Genomic DNA, 25,910 nt, shown 5'->3' with positions numbered 1-25,910 from the left:
AGGTTAATTAATTAAATTTAAATTTAAAAATGTTTTTAAAAAAGAAAAAGATGGCTACGTTTGGGCTGTATTGGAATACAGTTATGTAGATTGGTTACTGATTAAATGAATACATGGAATGACTAGTTAAAGTTATTGATGTAAAGTGTAGCATAGCCTCTAGTGCCTAATCCTAGGCCTTGTCCCTAGGATGGAACAGAAGGGGAAACTCTTTTACTGGAAAATGAAAATACAGAGGTTCAGTAATTATGTGCAGTGCGTGTAGGGAGATCTCATCAGCAGGTTAGTGTATAATCATGAGGTTGAAAATGCTTGAATCTGTTCTTGTGTGTTAGTAAAAATATATGAAATCAGTGGAATTAGACAATTAAGACTTTACTAATAAAAGCTCGACTTGATCAGCAAGGAATGAAATGCAGGCAAGACAGTAGAAGCAAAGTGAGCAAGGAACACAGGTGGAGACTAAGTAGGAAAGGCATTTTGATCGTGGATAAATTGCGTGTGCCACCCCAAGTTGCCCTGATTACTGCTTTGCTTCATGCTCATGACATGATAATGGACAAAGCTGTGGGCCAATGATCAATAGTAATGTGGTGTGAAGCCATGCCCATTCCTTATAAGCTTTCACCAAGGGAGGACTAGGGTACAGTTTAAGTGAAATTTAGTGTTTGTTTTCCTTCCTGCTACCATCTGCATTGTTGAACTTCTGGTCACAATTCTATTCATGGCAGAGAGTATAGATTATGACAAAACAGAACTACTGCTTCTCATTATTATAATCATTTGGATTATTTTGTTGCTAGCTTTGTTAGTCTGCCTAAAACTGTGTTCTTCCCTCTTGTTTTCGTAGAAGACCAAGCCCTCCTAGCTTTCACTAAAGAGAAGAGAGCACTTTGGAATACTCCAAGTATAGACAACAATTGGATGGAATCTTTCCAAAGGACAAAGCACATAGGTCAGTATCTAATTGTCTTATTAATGAGCCCAGAATGTATTCTATTTCCCAGAGGTTACAGGGAGGCTTTGCCCAGATGCACAGAAGTAGGATTGTCTTTATGAAAGGAATAAACAGATTTTATTACCTGGCTCTAGTTGAATTATGGGGAAGGTCAGAATCTGAGGAATTGACTGGGTACAGAGTTGGATGAAGCTACAAGTAATTAAAAATTTTCCTTTAAAGTCACATGGAAAATTGAGGATGTCTAGAAATACATCTTGACCCTTTTACAAGTCATTTTGCTCTCAAGGGAAAATAGGGGAAATTAGAAGAATTTTTAGTGCTCTAGGGGCTGTCAAGGCTAAAGGGCAAATTCTGATAATATTTTGAAGGTGAATCATTAGGCACAAAAAGGGAAAAAATGTTGAGGCTAAATCTTTTCAAGATGGGAGGGGGGATAATAGGTAGGGGAATTTTTCATTGACTATCCTTAGAAAAGTGGCTTAAAGAGAGGAAGAAAATTAAGAGTAAATATTAGAAAACATTGACTATAATTAGGCCCTGTACTGGTCACAGTTTTTTTTTTTTTTTTTTTTTTTTTTTTTTTTTTTTTTATTTGACAAACTGTTTTAAAACTGTTGCATTTAATCTTCCCTTGCAGGAAAACAACTATGGAATCTAAATAAAATGAACTAACCATGAAACTGTAACTTGGACCAATTTACTGAGTGCTAATTGATTTAAAAATGTGTTTAGAGATTTCAGATTTTCAAAAATGATTACCAGCTTGGGAAGTGCCATTTCAATGAACAGTTAAAACTACTTAAGTGGGAACATAAAATTTCCATTGATACAATTTTAAGGACTTGTTTCAAAACATAGTTTTGGGAACGTATTTGAACACCCTGCCCAAGTTAAAATGCTTAGATCCTGTGTCAGAAGAGTTAAAAGGCAAAATATTCTTTCAATGTGAGAATTCCCTATGATTCTGGAGTATGTACACCAAAATAGAACAGAATGAGGATAATTAATTGCAGTGTTATTATAAATTAACTTGTCTTTAAGTCACTAATCTTTATATTCAAGTTATATGTAATGGCTGGGCCATGTTAGAATATATTTCTGAATCCTAACCTAGATTTCCAACTGCCTGCTTGATATCCTCATTTGAATATCTGATAACAACCTTAATTTAATATGCACCAAACAAAACTCTTCATATTACATTCCATGTCAACTCCTCTCACAGTCTTTCCCATCTGAATCAATAACAACGTCAGTCCTCAGGTCAAAATATCTTGCCATATTTCTTGACCTCTTTCTCACACCCCATATATTGTCCATTGGTAAATCTTATCACCTCCATCCCTGAAATATATTCCAGATTTGACTATTTCTAACTGTTCCCACTGCCATTAACTTGGTTTAAACCACCATCTCTCCCTGGATCATTGTAGTAACCTCTTAAATGATCTCCCTGACTATTTCTTTGCCTCACTTTAGTCCAGTCTCAACATAAGATGCCAATCAGATCATGTCACTCCCCTGTTTAAAGCCCTCCCATGATATCCCAGCTCATTCAGAATACAAGCCACAGTCTTTGCTGTGGCCTCAAAGGCTCTGAGTCATCTGGGCCCCTTTCCCTCCCTCCCTTCTGTGACTTCATCTTCAGTGACACTCCCATTTCTCTTCACTTCAGCCACACTGATCTCTTGGCTATCTGCTATTTCAGATTATATTTGTTTTTATATTTTAAAAATTATTTCTACTATTCTGACTTGAATTTATGTTTCTTTTTCTAACCTCTTTAGCTTATTCACTTTCTACATTTATTTTTTTAAAAGATTTTATTTATTTATTTATTTGGCAGAGAGAGACACAGCGGGAGAGGGAACACAAGCAGGGGGAGTGGGAGAGGGAGAAGCAGGCTTCCTGTGGAGCAGGGAGCCCGATGCGGGGCTCGATCCCAGGACCCTGGGATCACGACCTGAGCCAAAGGCAGATGTTTAATGACTGAGCCACCCAGGCGCCCCTCAACTTTTATTTTTAACACAAGAGCCACTTTAGCTGCACCTAACAGGTTTTGTTATTTTGCATTTGGTCTTTTCAGTATTATCTACTTTTATATATTTTCTAATTTCCATCCTAATTTGTTTTTGACGTGAATGTGTTTTTAAATTTCCAAATATATGTTTTAATGTCTTTTTAGAACATCTCTCATTGGAATGCATCATAGTCGGAAAGTACAATGTGTTTGACACCGAATACTATACTTGGAAATTTGTTGATGGGCTTGATAGCCTAATATGAGATTAACTTTAAAAAAAAAAGATTGTTTTTTTGAGGGGGGAGGAGTGGCTGAGGGAGAGGGAGTCTTTTTTAAAAAATTTTTATTGTCATGTTAATCACCATACATTACATCATTAGTTTTTCATGTAATGTTCCATGATTTATTGTTTGCATATAACACCCAGTGCTCCATTCAGTATGTGCCCTCTTTAATACCCATCACCGGGCTGACCCATCCCGCCACCCCCCTCCCCTCTAGAACCCTCAGTTTGTTTCTCAGAGTCCATAGTCTCTCATGGTTCATCTCCCCCTCCAGTGTCCACCCTTCATTCTTCCCCTCCTGCTATCTTCTTCTTCTTTTTCTTCCTTAACATATATTGCATTATTTGTTTCAGAGGTACAGATCTGTGATTCAACAGTCTTACACAATTCACAGCGCTCACCATAGCACATACCCTCCCCAATGTCTATCACCCAGCCACCCCATCCCTCCCACCCCCCACCACTCCAGCAACCCTCAGTTAGTTTCCTGAGATTAAGAATTCTGCATATCAGTGAGGTCATATGATACATGTCTTTCTCTGATTGACTTATTTCGCTCAGCATAATACCCTCTAGGTCCATCCATGTCGTTGCAAATGACAAGATTTCATTCCTTTTGATGGCTGCATAATATCATCTTATTTGTTTGTATATATATATATATATATGTATATATATATATATATATATCTCACATCTTCTTTATCCTTTCATCTGTCGATGGACATCTTGGCTCTTTCCATAGTTTGGCTATTGTGGACATTGCTGCTAGAAACATTGGGGTGCATGTACCCCTTCGGATCCCTACATTTGTACCTTTGGGATAAATACCCAGTAGTGCAATTGCTAGATTCTATGGTAGCTCTATTTTCAACTTTTTGAGGAACCTCCATAGAACAAATGATGCAATCAAGAAATAGGCAGAAGACATGAGCAGACATTTTTCCAAAGAAGACATCCAAATGGCCAACAGACATAAGCTCAACTGACCAAAAATCCTTCCAGGGATCAGGGAGCAAAATGGTGGAGGAGTAAGAGACCTAAATTTCGTCTGGTCCCAGGAATTCAGCTGGATAGGGATCAAACCATTCTGGACACCTACAAACTCAACAGGAGATCAAAGAAAAGAATAGCAGCAACTCTCTGAACAGAAAAGTGACCACTTTCTGGAAGGTAGGATGTGTGGAGAAGTGAATCTGAGGAGATATTTGGGAAGATAGGCCACGGGGTAGGGACCCTCCGTCAGCCGCTTCTGGCGAGTGACAGAGCAGCAGAGCACAAAATTGGAACTTTCAGAAGTCTGCTCCACTGAGGGATGTCGCTCCAGTGGCTAAGTGGGGGATGGAACCCTCGCTGGGACAGTGTGGTCTCAGGACCCTCAGGGTCACAGAAAGACCGGGGGTGCCTGAGTGCGGCAGAGCTCCCAGTTATTGGAGCGGGGAAGCTGGTTGCAGAGATGGAGCCGAGGAGCGGGCTCTCAGCTCGGGGTTGTCATAAACTGTGATCCGCGGCACAGTCGGGCCACTGCTCCCCCGGCAGGGACCCAACAAGTGGCAGAGCTTGATCAAATCTCTTCGGAGTATAGGGATAGAGGGTACAAACCTCAATATCATAAAAGTCATCTATGAAAAACCCACAACAAATATCATTCTCAATGGGAAAAACTGAGAGCTTTCCCCCTAAGATCAGGAACACGGCAGGGATGTCCACTATCACCACTGCTATTCACCATAGTATTAGAAGTCCTAGCCACTGTAATCAGACAACAAGAAGAAATAAAAAGCATCCAAATCAGCAAAGAAGAAATCAAACTCTCAGTCTTTGCAGATGATATGATACTTTATGTGGAAAACCCAAAAGACTCCACCCCAAAACTCCTAGAACTCACACAGGAATTCAGTAAAGTGACAGGATGTAAAATCAATGCACAGAAATCAGTGGCATTCCTATACACCAACAACAAGACAGAAGAAAGAGAAATTAAGGAGTTGATCCCATTGACAATTGCACCTAAAATCATAAGATACCTAGGAATAAATCTAACCAAAGAGGCAAAGTATCTGTACTCAGAAAACTATAAAATACTCATGATAGAAATTGAAGAAGACACAAATAAATGGAAAAACGTTTGTTCCATGCTCATGGATTGGAAGAACAAATATGGTGAAGATGTCAATGCTACCTAGAGCAATCTATACATTCAATACAATCCCTTTCAAAATACCATCCACTTTTTTCAGAGAAATGGAACAAATAATCCTAAAATTTGTATGGAACCAGAAAAGACCCGGAATAGCCAGAGGAATGTTGAAAAAGAAAAGCAAAGCGGGTGGCATCCCAATTCCGGACTTCAAGCTCTATTACAAAGCTGTCATCATCAAGACAGTATCATACTGGCATAAAAACAGGCACAATAGGTCAATGGAATAGAATAGAGTGCCCAGAAATGGACCCTCAACTCCATGGTCAACTAATCTTCGACAAAGCAGGAAAGAATGTCCAATGGAAAAAAAAGACAGTCTCTTCAACAAATGGTGTTGGGAAAATTGGACAGCCACATGCAGAAGAATAAAACTGGACCATTTTCTTACACTACACACAAAAATAGATTCAAAATGGTTGAAAGACCTAAATGTGAGACAGGAGTCCATCAAAATCCTGGAGGAGAACAGAGGCAACAACCTCTTCGACCTCAGCCGCAGCAACTTCTTCTTAGAAACATCGCCAAAGGCAAGGGAAAAAAGGGCAAAAATGAACTACTGGGACTTCATCAAGATAAAAAGCTTTTGCACGGCAAAAGAAACAGTGAACAAAACCAAAAGGCAACCAACAGAGTGGGAGAAGATATTTGCAAATGACATATCAGATAAAGGGCTAGTATCCAAAATCTATAAAGAACTTATTAAACTCAACACCCAAAGAACAAATGATCCAATCAAGAAATGGGCAGAAGACATGAACAGACATTTTTCCAAAGAAGACCTCCAAATGGCCAACAGACACATGAAAAAGTGCTCAACATCACTCGGCATCAGGGAATTCCAAATCAAAACCTCAATGAGATACCACCTCACACCAGTCAGAACGGCTAAAATTAACAAGTCAGGAAACGACAGATGTTGGCGAGGATGTGGAGAAACGCGAACCCTCCTACACTGTTGGTGGGAATGCAAGCTGGTGCAGCCCCTCTGGAAAACAGTATGGAGGTTCCTCAAAAAGTTGATAATAGAGCTACCATACGACCCAGTAATTGCACTACTGGGTATTTACCCAAAAGATACAAATGTAGGGATCCGAAGGGGTATGTGTACTCTGATGTTTCTAGTAGCAATGTCCACAATAGCCAAACTATGGAAAGAGCCAAGATGTCCATCGACAGATAAATGGGTAAAGAAGAAGTGGTATATATATATTTGTATTCACATACAAAAGAATATTATGCAGCCATGAAAAGGAATGAAATCTTGCCATTTGTAACGATGTGGATGGAACTGGAGAGTATTATGCTGAGCGAAATAAGTCAATCAAAGACATGTATCATATGACCTCACTGATATGAGGAATTCTTATTCTTAGGAAACTAACTGAGGTTTGCTGGAGTGGTGGGGGGTGGGAGGGATGGGGTGGCTGGGTGATAGATATTGGGGAGGGTATGTGCAATGGTGAGCATTGTGAATTGTGTAAGACTGTTGAATCACAGACCTGTACCTCTGAAACAAATAATCCATTATATGTAAAAAAAAAGAAGATAGCAGGAAGGGAAACATGAAGGGGGGGAATCGGAGGGGGAGATGAACCACGAGAGACTATGGGCTCTGAGAAACAAACTGAGGGTTCTAGAGGGGAGGGGGGTGGGGGGATGGGTTAGCCTGGTGATGGGTGTTAAAGAGGGCACGTATTGAATGGAGCACTGGATGTTATACGCAAACAATGAATCAAGGAACACTGCATCAAAAACTATTGATGTAATGTATGGTGATTAACATAACATAATAAAAAAAAAATCCTTCCAGGATTGTAACTGGGATAGGGTTGTATCCATAGATGAATTGGGTGAGAAGCAATAGCCTTAAGTCTTCCACATCTTGATATACTATTATTCCTGACATTTGGTTGTATCTTTCCTTTTTTTCTCCACAGGTCTTTCCAGACGTTGGTCATTTTAGCAATTTCAAAATAGAGTATTTTTGTCTGATCTTCTCTATCTTATGTTTGTTCTCTCTTTCACTGATATTGATTCCTTCATTATTTCTCTTCTGTTCTCATTGGGTTTATTTTGATATTCTTTTCTAACGTGTAAGATGCATAGATAATATTGTTGATTTTCAGAATTTCATTTCTTAAGTTTTTCTTTGATTGTTGCTTTAGCTGCACTTTACATGTTTTAATATGTCTGATTTGCATGATCATTTTTGGTAAAATAATATATAAATGCAATTGTTTTCTTTGTGTTATGAGTTATTTAGATGTGCACTGTTTAAATTTTAAGGTGTATGGGAATTTTGTAGTTTCCCCTTTGTTATTGCTTTCTAGCCTACTTGCATTTTGGTCAGAGAATATTTTACCTGTATGTTTTTATTCTCTATACCTTTGTTGAGATTTGCTTTAAGGCCAAAATATATTTACTTTGTATGACAGGGTTTTTTTGGCCTTCATCTTATGTAATATTAATATTCTCAAGTTTCTTTTGTTTAGAATTTATTGTATGTCATATCCTACCCTTTTTCTTTCCACATTTATTTTGTCAGCCATACACTTAAAATTACATAGGGAAATACTCTTTTGTGGTACAATTCTATGAATTTTGACAAATGTGTACACTTACATAACCATTGCCACACTCATGATACAGAACAGTTCCATCACTTAACAAATCCTCCCGTGCTGCTCTTTTGTAGTAACCCATCCCAAGACTCCAAGTCTAGGGAGACCACTAGTCTGTTATCAATGTCTACATATAAAGTCATATAAATAGAATCACATAGCATATATAATTTTTCCATCTTTCACTTATAATGATGCACTTGATATTTATCGATATTGCTGTATGTATTAATAGTTTCTTCCTGTTTATTGCTGAGTAATATTACATCGTAAGGATATACCATAGTTTACTTATCCATTTGCTCTGAGACAGTTGAGTTGTTTCAAGTTTTTGATGATGATGTATAAAGCTGCCTGAAAGTTTTACTTACAGGTTTTTGAGTGAACATAAATGATCGTTTTTCTTGTGTAATATCTAGGAGTAGGAGTGCTGTTCCATATGGTAAATGTAGGGTTAACTTTATTAGAAACTGCCAAGTTGTTGTACAGTTTTGCATTCCCATGAAATGTTTAAACTTTAGACTGTTTTTAGATTTACAGAAATATTACCTAGATAGCACAGGGAGCCTGTAATCCCCTCACCCACTTTTTCCTTTTGGTAACATCTTACATTATCACGGTACATTTATCAAACCTAAGAAACTAACATTGGTACGTTACTACTAACTAAACTCCAGACTTCATTTGGATTTCACCAGCTCTATTATTTATGTTTTCTTTCGGTGCCAGGGTCCAATCCAGGACATGACACTGTATTTTGTAGTTGTGTCTCCCCGGTCTCCCCCGGTTGGTGACAGTTTCTGTCTTCTTTTGTTTGTTTTACAACCTGACCATCCTGAGGAGTACTGGTTAGTTATTTAGTAAAATGTCTCCCTATTTATATATGTCTGATGTTTTTCTCATGATTATATTGGACTTCTGTGTTTGTGGAAAGAGTCTCATATAGATGAAGTGCCCTTCTTGCCCTATCATATCAAGGGGGTACCATGATATTCATACAGCTGAAGGGGTGATGTTAATTTTCATCATTTGGTTAAGGTAGTTTTTGCCAGATTTCTCCACCGTACAGGTCCTATAAAGTTTCCCTTTGCATACTTCATTTTAGGAAATGAGTCACTAAGTCTATTTTCCTGATATCAATATGGTAACTCCTTTCTTCTTTTATTATTATTTGCATGATATATATTTTTCTTCCTCTTACTTTTAACTTATTTGTTTACATTTAAAGTGGGTTTTTAATGAATAGCATATAATCTGTTTTAATCTTAAATAGCAGTCTCTATTATATTTAGTGTACATTAATCTACATTAAATAGCATCATAAATATTTTTGGATTTACATCTACCCTTTTGTTGTTTTCTGTTTTCTGCTCCTTTGTTTCTCTTTTCTTATCTTCTTTTTGATTAATGTGCTTTTTATCAAAATATACTTTATTTTTTAGAATAATTTTAGATTTATGGAAAAAAATAAGAAGACAGTACAGGGAATTCTCATATACCCCACACCCACTTTCCTCTATTATTAACATCCTACAGTAATGTGATACATTTGTTACAATTAACAAACCAGTATTGAAACATTGCCATTAATTGAATTCACACATTGTTCAGATTTCCTTAGTTTTTGTCTAATGTCATTTTTCTATTCCAGAATTTCATTGAGGATACCACATATTTTTAGTTGTTACATCTTCTTAGGCTCCTCTTGGCTGTGACAGTTTCTCAGACTTTCCTTGTTTTTGATGACTTTGACAATTTTGAGGAGTCCTCGTCAGGTATTTTGTAGAATGGCCCTCTGTTGGGATTTGTCTGATGTTTTTCTTGTGATTAAACTGACGTTATGGTTTTTTGGGAAGAATGCCATGGAGGTAAAGTGTCATTCATCACATCATGTTTTAACAGGATTTAAAATGTTGACTTTCATAATCTGGCTAGGTAGTGTTTGTCAGTTTCTCTTTTGTAAAGTTACTCCTCCCTGCCCCCAAACTTCTCTCTTTTTCATACTGTCTCTTTAGGAAGTCAGTATGTGCACCCAACACTTAAACAGTGGAGAGATGTACTTCCTATCTTCGAGGACACAGTATCTACATACATTATTTGGAATCCTTGAATATTTTTAGCATTTTATTTTAATCTTTGTGGGTTTTATTTTTTTGCTATGTCCTTGTATTATTTTTTAAGTAATTTCACTGGCTATTGCAATATACATATCTAACCTTTTACACTTTCTTAGATTACAGTTTTACCACTAGAAGTAACCTGTAGAAGGATTATAAACACATAGGCCCCTTACCTTCTCTCTTTATGCTCTAGTTATCATAGGTATTATATCCCCATACATAGAACACTCCCCTAGACAATGTTATAATGTTATGCTTAACATTCATACATATTTCATAGAAATTGAAGAATTATAGTTCTTAAAATATTTACTTAGATATTTCCAACTTTTCTTGCTATTCTTTTCGTTTTTCTGTTCCTGGTCCTTCCAAGTTTCTCTCTAGTATCATTTCCTTTAAACAAGAAGAGTTTTTAGAGTAAGTGTGCTAGTGACAAATTCTCTTCACTCTCCTGTGTATAAGAATGTCTTTAATTTGCCTTAACTCCTGACAGATATGTTCATTGGATATAGAATTATGGGTTGACAGTTCTTTCCTTTCCATACTTTAAAGCTATTTTCAACTGTCTTTTGCTTTCCATATATTTTGATGTAAAAATCTATGACCATCCCAATTATTGATCCAACTTGGAAAGCAAAGAAAAAAACAATTGGAAATAAAATGAACGGAGTCTTGGAGACAGTTGGGAAAATGTAAACTCATGGCCTTAGAATTCTATAAGGAGAGGACAAAGATATTGGGGTGAAAAGGAAATAATAATGAAGAAACAATGGCTTCAAGATCCCAAAATCTGTCAAATAGATTAATTTACAGGTTCAAGAATCTCAAACCTCAAAGAGGAAAAACTTCAAACCATGCTTTGATGCATTCTAATTACATTCTTGAAAACCAAGTATGAAGGAAAAAATATTATGAGTAGCATGAAAATGTCACGTTTTATATAATTTCACAATTATATATCTTACATCATGTATTTTTTCATTACCATATAATATGTTGCTTTTTTATGCATTCAATATTTGTTCATATTTTCCATATATTTACTATTTTCTACACTCTTTATTCTTGTATTTTAGACCTTCTGTATGTGATCCCTTTTTTTAAAGTTTTTCTATTTAAATTCAATGTAGTTAACATATAGTGTATTATTAGTTTCAGGGTAGAGTTTAGTGATTCATCAGTTGCATATAACACCTGGTGCTCATGACATCACATGCCTTCCTTAATGCCCATCACCGAGTTACCCCATCCTCCCACCCACTTCCCCTCCAGTAACCCTCAGTTTGTTTCCTAGAGTTAAGAGTCTCTAATGGTTTGCCTCCCTCTCTGTTTTTATCTTATTTTATTTTTCCTTCCGTTCCCTTATGTTCATGTTTTGTTTCTTAAATTCCACATATGAGTGAAATCCTATGGTATTTGTCTTTCTCCGACTTATTTTGCTTAGTATCATACCCTGTAGTTCCATCCACATCATTGCAAATGGCAATATTTCATTCTTTTTGATGGCTGAGTAATAGTCCATTATATATATATATGCTATCTCTTCTTTATTGATTCATCTGTCAGTGAACATCTGGGCTCTTTAATCTGGGCTATTGTTGATAATGCTGCTATAAATATTGGGGTGCATATGCCCCTTCGAATCACTATTCTTGTATCCTTTGGATAAATTTCTAGTAGTGCAATTGCTGAGTTGTAGGGTAGTTCTATTTTTAACGTTTTGAGGAACGTCCATACTGTTCCAGAGTGGTTGCACCAGTTTGCATTCCCACCAACAGTGTAAGAGGGTTCCCCTTTCTCTGCATCTTTGCCAACATCTGTTGTTCATTTTAACCATTCTGACTGGTATGAGGTGGTATCTCACTGTGGTTTTGATTTGTATTTCCCTGATGCCGAGGGATGTTGAGCATTTTTTCATGAGTCTGTTGGCCATTTGGATGTCTTCTTTGGAGAAATGTCTATTCATGTCTTCTGCCCATTGTGATCCCTTTTTGTAAAAATTGATATTCTTGTTCTTTAAAACCCCCAGGAAAAAAGCAATTTTAGTGGTTACTTTATCTTTTAGGTCCCTACCTTCACTAAGATTTTATCCTGATAATCTGTTACTATCTTTTCAGATCCTCCATCCTATGAGATTTTTTTGACTGGTGTTTTTAATAGTTTTCAGCAGGACAAATGGTCAGAATAACTATCTCTCTCCCACCTGGAGCATGAGAATCAGAAGTCTATTTTTTTTTTATTATTAACTTACGTAATTTACTTTGAAATGTAAAAATGTCCAGCATTTTTGTGTGTTTATTTTTAGGCATAGGGTGGGACATTTTATATAAGCCCTTCTGCCATATTACTTTCAGTCTCTGCAGTCACTTTTAAAACATTTATTAAAGGCTTTAGAATTAACTAAATGGGAAAACATAGTGCTATGTTTTAGAATAGAAGTGGAGATTCTAATATTCCATGATCTTTAAAAATGTCTGTCTAATACTCATAATTTAAAGTTGTCAAATTTTCTCTTATTTTTGCATGTTTTTAACCCCTAAAGGAGGTTGTGTTTTATCATTGTGGTGACTGTACAGTTACCACAGAGTACATGATGCATGCATGACATACTTTCATATGTGTGAAATTTTGGTTATTAGCACTAAAACTAAATGCCCATAAATTTCTGTGGCTTCAACTTTCTGAAATAGTTTGTCTTATTTGAAAACTCTTGGGCTGCACCAAAAATATCTATGAATTATTTATGTTGATAGTTGGGGAGTTGTTTTTAAATATAATGTGAATAGGAGACTTTAAGTAGAATGCACTGAATTCCAACTGAGTGTGTGTCTTTTATGAATTTGTTCTTAGTAACCATGACTAGATTATAGAAGTAATTTTATTTGTTGTTTCTAGTTTGGAGTTATAAAATGGAACTATTTCTTTAAGTGATTCTTATTATCAATTAAATTGCATTTCTGATATTCTAAACCAGTTGTGTGGAATTAGGATGGTTTAAAAATGTAGGTAATGGATATATGCATAAACCAAATAACTTCTGAAATCGGTGGTTCAAGTATCATCCTGACTGAGACAAAGGAATTCCTTAGTGACACAACTAAAAGCAATATTTCAATTAAAAATACCAATGAAAGAGTATAGACTCTCTTTTGAATACTAGGTACCTTAAATTTCTTATTTTACTGGAGTTCTTCTCTGGCTTTGAATGGAGGAAGTCAGTGGTGGTTGGAATATCTTCAGCTTTTCAGGCACCTGATGCTGTGTTAAGGTGATATTGAGAGGGAGGAATATCTGGACCAGTACCTTTTCAGCCAATTCCAATTTCAAAGTGTTAATAGCCAATTTTGAATGTGGCACATTACAGAGTTTAAGTTGAAAATTGAAAAAAGAGATAAACGCATCTCTTAAAAAGAGACTTTAAAATTGATTAAAAGTGCTCATGTTAAAGAACTTATAGAGTTACCTAGTACATGAGCATATATGGCTTTATTATCTAAGCTGTTTATATTCTCTTTTTTGTAGTCTCCAAGACAAAGCATAGCTAATAATACATTCTAGCCTGATAATATCATTCAAATATAAGCATGAGATTGCCCAAGAAGTGAAGGACATGGGAAAACATATAAACAGGCCTTCTTTAAAATAGGGAAATACATTCTGAAAGACACTTATAATTGGTAGGAAAACAGTGGGTCATATTTACCGGAAGAGAAACATTGTGGTGAAATGGGAAGTTTGATTATGTTAAGTAAAAGTTTATACACTATATTCGGTTGTAGGTTATATAAAATAAAGAGGAAGATATCCTCATATATTTATATATTTGGAAATCCTTTGTGAATTAACACATTAGAAATAAATGTACTGAATTAGTGGGATTGGATGAACATGACTTGGTAACAGAGACTCAACATTGGTCAGCAAGATTCATGTAGATACAGGCAATATAAGCAGGAAGAGTTTGTATAGATTTTGCATTTGGGGGACCCCCAGAAGTGAGCTAAGACACCTTGTGACAAAATTAGTAGGAACATAATTAGGTGGAGCAAAGATCTTAGTTAGAAACAGACTGCAAGTTGGGTGCCTAAGTGGCTCAGTCAGTTAAGCATCTGCCTTCGGCTCAGGTCATGATCCTGGGGTCCCAGGATCAAGTCCCACATCGGACTCTGGTCAGCGGGGAGTCTGCTTCTCCCTCTCCCCCTTCCCTCTGCTCAGCAGGGAGTCTGCTTCTCCCTCTCCCCCGCTCATGCTCTCTCTCTCTCTCTTGCTCACTCTCTCAAATAAATAAATAAAATCTTAAAAAACAACAACAACGAAACAGACTGCAAGTGCTACTCTTGATTGCTCTGGTTCCTGGGATTCTTCCTCATGCTTATGACATTGAAATGGACTAGCCTGCATGTTAATAAAGGGAATAGCATTTAGGGGTAGAACAACAAGTGCTGTAGCTTGGTTTGCCAAGAGGAAGAAGTATGGTAGAATTCGGGAGGACTTTGTACAAATAATATGGAGAGAAAGGATTCAGCGGTGAGCTCAAGAATATTTTGCCCTACCTTCTGTTTGTCTCTTCTCTGTCTTCTGTGAATGTTAACTATGTTATCCTTTTTCTTTGATCTGCTGGCCTCATGTTGAGGAGGCAAGCCTGAAATGAGATATGGAGGAATTCATTCCCTAGAGAGGCTTTCACAAAAACGCTTGGGTTTCTAGGCCTGCTGCTATAGGAGTTCTCTCTAATCGCTTGCTGTTTCTAAAGGGGGCTGAGCCTGCCCCTGAGTAGGAGCAATGTGGGGTTTAGTAAGTGCCCTGACTGAATGTTGACTGAGTTAATAGGGTTGATGAAACTGAGGAGAGAGACTGTATTAGTTAAGATAGACTGTGACCATGTACTCACAGTTCCCCATTACCTAATCACTGACTTGACCATATTCTAGTCAGGCTTCTCTCTCCACATGGGTCCCTGAACTTTGGTTTTGCCCCTGCTTAAGTAAGCGAGAAGATGTAGACATCCTCTCTTATAGCTCTTTCCATGAATTGGCTGACTACAGAAACAATTTTTGTTGTTGAAGTGCCTGGATTTTTCCACCTTCTCACCCCCATTGTTTGCCTCCCTCCCCCATAAAGTTCCTACCAGCCCTCTTCCCCCTTCCTGCTTTTTAAAAAGCTTTTCAGTGTTTGATTTTGAAACACTAGCAGATCCTGAGGTCAGCATGTTCTACTTACTGCAATCATCTTTTTGAATAGTCTTTCCTTATGTAAGTTCAGATTTGTTGTAATTTGACAGCTGTTATGAATAACACCTAAATTTCAGTGGTTTAATACAGAAAAAATTTACTTTTTCTTCACACTGCAGACCAATGATCTGTTTCGTGCAGTCCTTCAAGGACCCAGGTTCTTTCAATCTAGTTGTTCCATTGTTTTTTAGAGCTTCCAGTCCTTCAGTGGATCATTTGTATTTGGCCAGGAGACAAGGGAGGAGAGTGTAGAGGATTACAAAAGAGGTGATACAGGTCAGGCCTACAAGTGACACACTTCATGTTCACCCATATTCCATTGGCCAAAACTGAACTACCTAACTGTAAGAGCCCCAAGAAGTGTAGTATAGAAGCAGTTTCAGGATAGAAGAGGAGATTATAGTTATTGCTGAGAGCCAGCATTCTCTGCCACATTGTATATCTCTGTCAGAACTAAAAACGACTTGAATAGTCTGGAATGATGAATGAAATCCAAAAATAAATAATAGTAAAAAATTTAACAAAAATATTAGTGTTCTAAAATCCAGCTACACAAGTATCAGATTCAAAGAAAGTTATAACTGCAAGAACAAGATAAAATGACTTAGGCCAATAGCTTATGACATGGGTATGATGTCAACATATGCTGAAGAGAAAGAGTAATGACTCAAATACTGTTATACTTCCCTCCACCCCAGAAAAATAAAAATCTACTAACAGTGACATGGTAATAACAAGTTTCTTTCAGTAGCAAGCAGAGGGAACTAATTTTAGTACTTTAACAAAATGTTAAGTATACTGAAAGGGTACTGTTGTGTGGCACAGTTTTGAAGAAAGGTTTTTAATAGCTAAGACACACAAAGGGCTGGGATCATGGTTGATCTGGAACTTCGACAGCAGAAAATTGTGGATCTTCTCCCTGACATTTGACATTAACATGATTTGGCTTTGAACTTTCCCAGTCTCTGTTTCGATATCTCTGAATGTCCTGTAGAAATAATTTTATTTGGTCTATGGTTCAGTCAGCTATAGTCACAGATTCAAAGTTCACCTAACGTTGGTGTTGGTTTCCTCTCTGTACCGAGGTCTGTCCAAGGGAAGGGAGGATTACTTTGAATCGGATAGCTACCCAAAGAAGAGTGTACTTCAGGTTGGAAGTAAAATAATAAGATTTAAGTAAAGCCAAGAGAAGTGGGAGATGATAAGGTGTGATTTCAACCACACTCTTTGGGTCTCCATTTATTACAATGCCATATGCTGGAGGTAAGTGATACAAAGATGAGTTAGACAAACAAAACCTAATCTGCCCTTCTGCTGTGCTTCGCCACCAGGTCACTGGCTGCAATTCCAGATTCCTGTGCTATAGGCCAGAAGGCAGAGTTCCGGTGTTCCTGTCTTTAATAATTGTCAGATCTAGGCCCACCAGTATCTGCAGTTCAAGTAGAGAAATTTGTGTGCCATGAAAAGTGTACAAATAAAACTGTGGAGATTCATACAAAAGAGAAATGGAAGTAAGAGAGGAAATCATGAATGAAGCAATACTGTAGAGTCTTGACAGATGGTATACAAAAACTAATGACTATTTACCATAATTCATTTTTGTTTTCCTCCTAGGCACATAGCTGAACTACATTTCTCAGCCTCACTTGCAATTAAGTATGGCCATATGACAGAATTACAGTCAATGTAACATGAAACAAAGTAATGTCCTATATCATAAAGATTTTTTTATATGAGTTCTTCCTTGTTCTTTTCCTCTTCCAATAAACTTATGACAATCTCCCAGAGGCACTTTGAAGCCACATGCTGAATATGGCAGAATGGCCATCAACCTGGGCCTGTTAATGACTATGGAGCAAACTCTCTTTCAAAAGATCAGAACCACCCTGGGCTGTTAAACAGATGAGAAATTAACCTTTAATATGCTAAATTGTTTTTTTTTACATGTTTTGGTCAATTTAATGCGTGCGCGCGCACACACACACACACACACACACACACACACACACTACCCTACTCTAATGTAGAAATTGGTATCAGAAGAGAGGAACTAGCAGAACAAAAATCTAAAGTATGAGTCATTGGTTTCATGGATAGGCAAAGTTGTAGCAGGCTTGGAAAGTGAACCCCATTTTATGTAGGGTCAAAAAAATTTGGCAAAAAAATCTTTTTCAGTACTTTTTAAGCTAAAACAAAGATATATAAGCCTATAGCTCTAGGGGAAGTGATGAACAAGAAACAGAGTACTGGTGTCAGTGTATTACCCTTGAGTTGTCAATTACCTGCTATGTTTAGCTAATAAAAGAGCCCAGGTACTGAATGAATGATCTTGCAGAACAGAGCTATGAACCAATCTGGTCCACTAGTGCCAGACTGATATGCAAGAAGGAAAAACTTTTCCTCTCACGTAAACTGCTGTGCTTGAGTCTGTTGGTTACATCAGCATTGCCTTTACTTTAATTGGGCGGCGAGGTGTTGCTGGAGAGCATGAACAAAGCCACATAAGTAACTTAGGTGTACGAAGAAAATGTCAAGGCATTTTGTTTGTCTAGAACATAGGTTGGGAAATTATGGCTTAAGGGTCAAATTCGGCCTGCTGATTTTTTTTCAGTATTGTTATTGGAACACAGCCACATTCATTAATGTATTGCCTATTGTACAGTTATTATCTATTATATAGTTTATAACATATTGAGTAGTTGCAACAGAGACCATATGGTCTGTAAAGCCAAACATATTTACTATCTGGCCCTTTACAGAAAAAGTTTGCTCACCCCTGGTCTAGACAGTGTATTATAAATAATGTAGGGAAAGTGAGATAATTCCTAAGAATATTTGTTAAAGTCAGTGTTGAAGGTCTTAGGAGTCAGAAGGAATGGGGCAATGAGGAACTATTACAGGTATTTAAAAGGTGAGTGATGTCCATAAATATTTCTAGAAATCACATTGTGGGATGCTATTGACAAACTAGAGTGGTCAAAGGAAAATGAGCTTGCAAATAAAGAATCTGAAACCAGGTCATAAGTGGGAATGGTTGGAGAATCTATAAATATTTAGCCTGCAGAAGAGAAAATTTAAGGTGTACTATATGTAGGTATTCAAATATTTAAAAGCCTGACTAGTGGGAAAAATCCAATTTATTTGCAAATCTCCAATTCAGTATCTCATCAGAAGGCAGTGCTCCTCTAAGACACTTGAGTAGAGCTAAATTGAAATTCTTTAAGAGGTCAAATCAGATAAATACAAATATACTCTAAAAATGTCTAGCACAAAACCATGCCATCTATTTTTTATGTTGAAATCCCCTGTTACATTTTCTCATTAATCCACTGCACTTTGACTTGCATCATCACCACTGCCACTCCCCTGAATTTGCTTTTGCCAAGGTTACCACTAGCAGCTTTGTTGAAAAATTCATTGAACACTTTTCTGGCATTTACACTATTCATGACCTGCTCTAAAAAAATCTTCTTGTCACTTTGATTTTGCAACACTAACCTTGCTGTTTTTACCTCTCTCTGGACATTTCGTGTTACTCTCCTTCAAAGGCTCTTATTTTGTTGGCCTTCCATTACATACTAGTTTTACTCGAAGTTCTGCAATGGACTTTCTTTATTCTACCCCATCTCACTGGTGTCTGCCGCATATTCTAAAAGTAGGTGCTAAAGCCATAGTGCATCTTGTTTTCAAAGTCTTTTTAAGAATTCACGAGGTTTTAGGATTAAGTTTTAAGAAAAGTTTGTCTCTCTCAATAACTTTAATGTATTCATTTCCAATTGAGTGCCTAATTGGCTCTGTCCTTGGTGCTGGAAATCCAACAGCGGTCGGGGGGGGGCGGGACACATGAGTTTCTTGCTCTTGTGGAATTTTCATTCTAGTTGGAGGGGAAGAAGAGAAGTAAACAAAAATTAGGATAAACATGAAAATTTCAGAGATGGCCAAGTACTATAAAGAAAATAGACCATGATAATTAATCAGGGAATAGCTGGGAAATTTATTAATTTAGACAGGTTGGTCAGGTATAGTTTCGAAGAGTCTTGAATAATGAGAAACTAAGACTTTTGACCTAGGACCTGGCTAAGAAGAAGGAGTTGGTCATGTGAAGATTTAGGGGAATAATATTCTCACTGTATTGCATAGTGAGTCCAAAGACTTGAGGGTGGGAAATAAATGTAGCATGTTGAGGGAACAGAGAGATTATTAGAATGTAGTTAACAATGGTGGAAAGTAATAATTGATGAGAATAGAAAAATAATGAGAGCCAGGGTATTTTGTGCTTTGTGGGGTATGATGTGAAGTTTGAATTATCTATAAGTGCAATGAAAAGCCATTGGAAGAATTTTTAGTATGGAGGTGACATGATATCACATTACCTGTATTTTTCTATTTGTCAAATGATACAAATTATATAACTTTTTACTTTGCTGCAAGGAAATTTAGATGCACAGTAAATTCTTGACCACAGGATATGAATTAGCTTATGACTTCATGTATATTTATTATCTTATTCTTTTTATTTCTGTTATAATTTTTTATATGTGAGCTTCTTTTGAAAAATGCCTCAAAGTATTTTTGAAGAATTGATAATATGAATCATATAATACATTCTGACTTGAAATAAGAGCATTGGACTTGGATTTGATAACCTGCATGCTATGCCAGTTCTAACACTAAATTATTCATGTGAATTTAGGATGATAATTCAAACTCCTTGGGCCTTAATATCCTCATCCCCAAATGAGGAAATTAATGCTTCTCAGGAATATTGTGTGGAGAAGATTGTGACAGTATATAGGCAGATAGTTGTAGAACTATATATATTCAGTACATATTTCTCAAGCTTCCTCTATGGGCTAAAAATTAGATATTAAAATTTGGGGGATTCAAGATCTACTCTTATAAGAAGAATCTGGATAAACTTATGTTAAATATGTAGTGCCAAACATTTTTAATCCATGTATATTTCATATAGAAAAGGAAATATTGGACATCTTCTCAAGTGTATGATCCTCCTTAGATTTTTTTTTTAATACGGAGGTTGAATCTCTTGACAAACATATGAAATTTGAATCAGGAACAGTTCAAGTTCAATGCTAAAATTAGGAGAAAAGTTTGAACAAGTTCTCTGTATGCATCCTCATCAGAATTACTGCTAATGGCTATGTGCAAAGTTTAGCTGATGAATTATTCAGTTTGATATCAATCTTGTCTGTTGCCACAGACTTTTGAAACAAAGAATGCTTTGCAATTCTTAAGGATATACCTTTAGGCAACAATGGAAATATTGCTTGACATCCACAGTTCATGCTTTTAAAACTTATTTAAAGTGTAAGTAAATTGCATAAGAAGCTTTTAATTCCTATAACTTTTGAATAATTTATCTTACCTTTTCATCAAGCTCTTGTGTGTATTTTGCTATGAAATACTGTCAGCTCCATGTGTACATTATTTTAACCCTAGATAGGACTGACTTTGTAAATATTAACATTACATGGGTGGCTAATGAGAAGACTCCTTCTAACTCAAGCGCTCTGTGAACCACATTTTGGAAACCACTGGATTACAGAAAACTATTACCTATGCCTACTGTACCCGGCCTTCACGTCTGTAATGTGTGCATTGATTAGTGTCTTTCCATTTTGTCCTTATCAAAATTTAAGTGCCTGTTCGTGGCATTGCAGAACTTAAGAAATCTGCTCTCATCATGCCTCTTATACTTCCCCACCATGGCTCTGGTCTTTCCACCTATACTTCTCTCCCCTGAAATAACCACTTCTTGCCAGCTTTAATACCATGTACCACTGAAGACTCAGTCTCTTCTACAATTATATCACAGGTCTGGAATAGTTGCAAATAGTCCTTCCTCTGCACTGACTCTGAGCTTTGCCAACTGGTTATTTATTACATGTCTCCATGGCCATCACTAGAAGTGGTTGTGGCCCTGGGGAAACTACCAGTGAAGGCTGCTCAGGAAAATCATTTGTAGAGGGAAGCCACTCTGTAGGTAGGTATCTTTTATAGGATCCCCAGGATAGACAGAAAAGACATTAAGATTGCAGTATCCCAGCTGTCACTGCAAATGAGTGGAACAGAGTGCAGACACCCATGTTGCCCTGCCGAAGAAACTGGTCTATTTCAATGACTATAAATTCCCTGAAGATAGAAACTGTATTATTTATCTTTATATCTCAAGTTCTCTGCATATTACATGGTGCAAATGAGGCCTCCTTACATACTTGTTGAAATGAATTGCAGTAGCGTTTTGAGACATTGCATACCATTTGTTTATATGCTTTTCATAACATCACTGTCCTTTGTTTTTGCTTTTGTTTTTTTTTCCCCACAGAAAGAAAACAAACCAGGTTTTTCTAACGAGGTAGACTAAGTGACAAAAGCTTCAAAATTCTCATAAAGAAATGGAAACACACCTTTATAAAGCAATGTTGTATGCAGGCAAAAATGATAGGGCTATAAACAGTTAGGATAGTAGATATTGGAGAAACATTAGAGCACAATTTTGTTAAGTGCAGATTCAAGTTGGGACAGATCTAGACTCAGGTGCTAGCTCCATTTGCAAGCTGTGTGATCTGGACCAAAACTCCAGCTTCCTTAGTTGCTGTATAATGGACACAATAATAGTATCTGTCCATGAATATTTAACCAGGATACTGCATGTAAAATACCAAGCACTGTAAGACTTAGCAGTCATTGTTGTTTTCGAGCTTTTAGATGAAAATTAGGTTCTGGCTAAAATGTTAGGTCAGAAAACTTATTAGGTTCACCTTCACATTTAGCATCTACTTTTTAGAAAAGTTCTTATAGTCTGGGCTGGGCAAATGGAATCATGATCAATTTGACCGCTATTGCCAACTACCTCTTACTGTCAAGTAGCTCCGTGGCAACAGGCCCCATATAGGCTCTGTTCTGTTCCCACACCCCATACCCAACTTCAGCTGCCAGGAGTCTCTTTTTTATTTTTTTAAAGATTTTATTTATTTATTTGAGAGAGAGAGAATGAGAGCTAGAGAGCACGAGAGGGAAGAGGGTCAGAGGGAGAAGCAGACTCCCCGCTGAGCAGGGAGCCCGATGTGGGACTCGATCCCGGGACTCCAGGATCAGGACCTGAGCCGAAGGCAGTCGCTTAACCAACTGAACCACCCAGGCGCCCCAGGAGTCTCTTTTTATTTCCCTCTTCCTCTTTGCTGTGTTGGTCGAGTCCTAGTCCTTATGTTACTTTCTCTCCCCCAATGCCTTAAAGAATGTAATTTAATCTGCCTTGTTTTTTCATCTGCGAAACAAGGGTAATAACCTTCTTATCACCTGTGCTCAAACAAACATGGTAAGAATTAATGAGATAAACCGTAGAGGTAATAAAGTCTAAGGAATGTCAAAGTGCATTAAACTCATTCAAAGAAATACAGTTTAAAAAGTATAGGAATAGAGTCTGATGGGGAGCGGGAGTGGAGAGCGGACCCCAGAGAGCCCTGAGCAGCCCCACCGCCTTGGCCTAGTTACCACCACACCCCGGGAGGGGGCGCCGCTGCCGCAGCCGGCCCCAGTCATCATCCCCGCCACCAGGAACAGCGGCTCCGAGACCCAGCAGCCTCACATCTGAGGTGCCTGCCTGAGGGACAAGAACATCATCCCAACGAAGGTTTTGGGGAAATGGTTAAATGTAAGAAACAGATACGGTTTCATCAACAAGAACGACACCAAGGAAGTTGTATTTGTACACCAGACTGCCATAAAGAATAACCCCAGGAAGTCCCTTCGCATTGTAGGAGACGGAGAGGCTGTGGAGTTTGCTGTTGTTGAAGGAGAAAAGGATGCAGAGGCAGCCCATACTGTGACAGGCCCTGGTGGAGCTCCAGTGCAAGGCAGTAAATATGCAGCCGGCAACGCTCTCAACATCGCAGGGGGCCTCCACCCAATTCCCAGCAGAATTACAAGAACTGTAGGAGTGGGGAAAGAAGGAGGGTGGGGAGAGTGCTCCCGAAGGCCAGGCTCAACCGCACTGGCCCTACCCTACTGCAGGGGATGCTTTCCATCCTACTACATGCAGAGACCCCAGAGGCCTGGACCACGGTCTTCTAACCCTCCTGTGCCCGGTGAGGTGATGCAGGGAGCTGACGAACGAGGTGCAGGAGAACAAGGCAGACCAGTGAGACAGAATATGTTTCAGGGTTATAGACCACGACTCTGCAGGGGTCTTCCTCGCCAAAGAGCCTAAAGAGGACTGCAATGAACAAGACAAGGAAATCAGGAGATGAGATACAACGTGTGCAGCTACCTCAGTGTTGGTACCACCTCAACTTCAGTTACCAAGGCAGACGCCCGAAAACCCTAAACCACAAGATGGCGAAGAGACAAAAACAGCCCACCCACCAACTGAGAATTCGTCCCCTCCCTAGGCTGAGCAGGGCGGGGTTGAATAAATACCCGCTTACCATCTCTACCATCATCCAGTTTAGCCCAACAAGAATAAATGAATATAAAATTCCAGCACTAAGAAATGAACAAAAGATCGGAAATGAAGACCTTAAGTGCTTTCTTTTTGCTCACTGACCAGATAAATAGAACTATCTACAGTATCTATGCAACATGAGGTTTTTAAAATTATTTTTACCTAAAGACCTCTCTTTTCAGTAATGACAAACATGTGTCTGTATGTGTTTGTGTGTTTTTAAAGCCTGGTTTTTCTCAATACACCTTTAAAGGTTTTTAAATTGTTTCATATATGGTCAAGTTGAGATTTTTAGGAACCTCATTTTTGTTTTGTAAGAAAAGTTTATATAAGTTGATTTTTTTTTAAAAAGTCAACAAAGGGCAAGCACCTGTTAATAGAAAAATAAACTAAAAAAGTATAAGAATAGCAACATTACAGCATTCATATGCTGATTTTGTTATCAGAAAAATTACTTTGTCTCCCTAGATGCAATGTAAAAACTGCATGCATTAATTCACCCAATTTTGGTCAGAAATCCACAAATCACAGAATATTTGAGTTGGATGGGAGCTTTGAGATCATGTGCTTCAAAACCGAGGCTCCAATAAGGGAAGTGACCTCCTTAAATTCATGCAGCAGTTTAGTGGAAGGGCCAGGTAAACTCCCATTATGCCCTTATGAAACAAGACAAAAAAATATACTTTCGCCAGCATTTTTCTAGGTAATTACCATGACTCAAATTTTCCCAATGGGAGTCCTCTGATCTTAGTGCAGTGTTTCAGAAACATTGTTCTATCAAGAATTCCAAAATGTAGGAGAGAGAACCAGCCCTGACATCTCATCTCCCCCACCACTCTCAAGATACCACCGCAGGACAAGAGCTGCTTTTGATAAACCTCAGAATAGAGGACAATATAGTGATTATTTTCAGCAGTGTAATCTGGACCAAAGAAAGTTCGGGTTATCTAGCGAAGACTGAAACAAAACTTATTGCAAGGAACCAAAGGCAGTGCCTCGTTGTTCTCAGTCAATGACAATTACGTAATATTTAGAATACCTTTGTCTCCTCAATGATCTGTGGCTTTGGATTAGCATGAAAGTGGAAGGCTAATGGAACTATTAATCTTCATTACCCTAATAGTCCTCAAAGTCCTATTAGGGTAATGAAGATAGAAACTATTCCAGATTCTTCACATCGTTGTGGTCATTGACAACCTGAGAATCACTATCAGCCCCTCTCCACATCAGTGCTTATTTCCAACCCTAAAAATGGAGGGGATTTTCTGAAGGCAGGAGATGATGGCCTTGAAATTGAGACTGATGTTAGAGATGTGACACTCTAGTCTAAAACTTGCAGCAGAAACATGTCTCTCAACATATTCAAAACACACACCAAAATGCCTAACATGTATGCCCCAAAGAGAACCAATATTTTTGGAAGAAGCTCTTCGGTAAATGTTCAAAATATATTTAGAAACTCAATTGATGAGATTCTTTACATTCAAATCTGATGACAAGCACAGACCAGACTTAACACCTCAAAAACAAAACAACAAAAATTTGGGCACTAAGTGGGGAAAAGAGCAATCATCTCCCAGTATCAAGAATGAATATAACTGGAACAAAGTACTATCCAAATCTTGTGAAAATACTGAGCCCTGCTCTCCACCCTCCTTCCCACTGATACCAATTTTGGCTATAAAAGACGTTTCTTCACCAAAACCCTTGGAAAAGATCACTTGATTCTAGCTCACTATTCAGATCCATAATAATCTTCCCATGTCCTTCAGGGGGAGCCTCAGCTGGCCCCCGAGTAATGAAAGACACAGTGGGTTTCAAGTTTGGTTATACATTTGATATCTGAGGAGCTTAAAAAAATCACAATGACTCAGCTCTACCCCAGAGCAATTAAATGAAAAGCTGAGGGTAGGGCCAGGCACAAGTTTTTTTTTGAAAGTCCTTCAGGTGATTGTAATATGTAGCCAGAGTTGAGAATCTCTGTAATAGCGTACCTTCTGCAG

General features: G+C 37.7%; 1 pseudogene; it reads left to right on the top strand.

Annotated features, from left to right (window-relative positions):
• LOC112817795 (Y-box-binding protein 1 pseudogene) overlaps positions 1-23,878 on the top strand; it is a 53,768-nt pseudogene extending 29,890 nt beyond the window's left edge.
• The last annotated feature ends 2,032 nt before the right edge of the window (positions 23,879-25,910 follow it).

The sequence above is a fragment of the Callorhinus ursinus genome, unplaced genomic scaffold (genome assembly GCF_003265705.2).
Source record: "Callorhinus ursinus isolate GAN/ISIS: 27379988/994484 unplaced genomic scaffold, GSC_fseal_2.0 scaffold91, whole genome shotgun sequence".
NCBI lineage: Eukaryota > Metazoa > Chordata > Mammalia > Carnivora > Otariidae > Callorhinus > Callorhinus ursinus.
This window is presented reverse-complemented; position numbering and strand designations above follow the sequence as displayed.